Here is a 2,032-nt window from a genome sequence, read left to right as displayed (position 1 = left end):
GAGAGCTGAGATAGAGACCACACGGCCTGCAAAGCCTAAATACTATCTGGACCCTTAGGAGTGTGCCGACTCACATGTTCAATATTCGTTTCCCAGCGCTGTTTTGTTCATAGTCCTGCTGTAAAACTCTGGGATGCTGACTAGATTTGGACTTCATGACCCACGATTTTTACCTTTGTATCTGTTTAGCCCTCAAGTTATGGATGAAATACTTCCAGTTCCTTCTTATCTATGCCATTGCTTTTTACTTGCATTATAATGTTTTTATAACACTCCCCATTCTTAAGCCAAAACAAGCTTTATTGTATATGAAAATAGATCACTTTAACCACATTTCATTTGGGGTATGTTAAGAACTCTTACTAAATCTTAGATAAATAAAACAATAAACCTATATTCATTCATTTCAACTATGTGGAAAATGTCACTAATGATTATTTTTGAGTAATAGTATTTTGGATATTTTATTTGTTATACTTTTCTCTATTTTCCAATGTCTCTACAATATGAAATTTTATGATCGATAGGGGAAACATTTTTTAAAAATAGGACTATATGGCAAGGCGTGGTGGCTCATGCCTGTAATCCCAGCACTTTGGGAGGCTGAATCAAGAGCATCGCTTGAGGCCAGGAGTTCAAGATCAGCCTGAGCAACACAGTGAGACCCTATCTCTATAAAAAAATAGAAAAATTAGTTAGGCATGGTGGTAGATGCCTGTAGTCCCAACTACTCGGGAGGCTGAGGCAGGAGGATTGCTTGAGCCCAGGAGCTTGAGGTTACAGTGAGTTATGGTGACACCACTGCACTCTAGCCTGAGTGACAGAGTGAGACCCAGTCTCTAAAAAAGAAGGGACTGTATGTTATTGAGATAATTGACTTAAGAGAAAAGATGGCTTAAATGATATTTTGGTGTTAAGGTATTTGTGTATAAACAGTAGCTATGCGTATTATTGAAGACACAATAAACCCAATCTTTTTGCTTAAGTGAATGATTCATAATTTAAGGAAATGGTTTTGGATCCCACCATTTACATGCTTTTATGGGTGAGTTTCACTAAGATGTAAAAAATGCTAGAACTGATTTTTCTTAAATTATTTGTTCTTTGCTCAGTAACAGTTTCTATCCTGTTTTTCTGTTTAAGGAGCATACGCTATGGCCTCTACCACTCACTCTTCGAGTGGTTCCATCCACTCTACCTACTTGATAAGAAAAATGGCTTCAAAACACAGTATTTTGTCAAAGCAAAAACATTGCCAGAGCTGTACGACCTTGTTATCAGGTAATAAGCAAATGTTTTTGGTTTTAGGACTTTTATCAATGAAGTCAGAGCTTCCTATAGGGTACTTGTAAAAGTTGGGGGTGTTGGGGGTGAGGGAGGTATGAAAAAAATCTAGAAGACATCAAAATAACAAAAGTGGCAGTTGCATTGTTTTTTTCCTCCTACTTTTCAAAACTTCTATAACATCATCATATTGCCTTTATAAATTGAAACAATCTTACAAAAACCCAGGATGGTAGAAAGTCAAAACTTCAGTTCCCTCCTTGCATGCCATTTTCCCTATGTCAGGACCCTGGGGAGGGGGCAGTATGGTCTAACTGTGGCCAGACCCCGTGTAGGATTTGGCATCAGACAGATTTGTGTTTTGAGTTCTGGCTTGTATTACTTACAGACCTTAAACAGAACACCCTTCTGAGCCTCAGATTCTCACTCTGTAAAGCGGGCATAATAATGCCTTCCATGTTGAATAACATGTGAAGCATATCTGTCAAAGTGCCAGGTATAGAGTAAGGGTGGCGTTATTATTATCATTGTTCTTTTTTTTTGAGACAGAGTCTCATTCGGTGGCATCATCATAGCTCACGGCAACCTTAAACTCCTTGGCTCAAGTGATCTTCCGTCAGCCTCCTGAGTAGCTGGGACTACAGGGACACTCTACCACACCCAGCTAATTTTTTCTATTTTTTGTGAAGATAGCGTCTCACTGTGTTCCCCAGGCTGGTCTCAACTCCTGGCATCAAGCAATCCTCCC

The 2,032-nt window shown here is 39.1% G+C and overlaps 1 protein-coding gene across 1 annotated transcript in view; it reads left to right on the top strand.

Annotated features, from left to right (window-relative positions):
* The window catches only part of FUCA1 (fucosidase, alpha-L- 1, tissue), a 19,137-nt gene that overhangs the window by 3,856 nt on the left and 13,249 nt on the right, over positions 1–2,032 (top strand). The window lies entirely within an intron of this gene.

Source organism: Propithecus coquereli, unplaced genomic scaffold (assembly GCF_000956105.1).
Source record: "Propithecus coquereli isolate 6110/MARCELLA unplaced genomic scaffold, Pcoq_1.0 Scaffold341, whole genome shotgun sequence".
NCBI classification, from domain to species: domain Eukaryota; kingdom Metazoa; phylum Chordata; class Mammalia; order Primates; family Indriidae; genus Propithecus; species Propithecus coquereli.
Note: the sequence above shows the minus strand (reverse complement) of the source record. Positions and strands in the feature narration are given on the sequence as shown.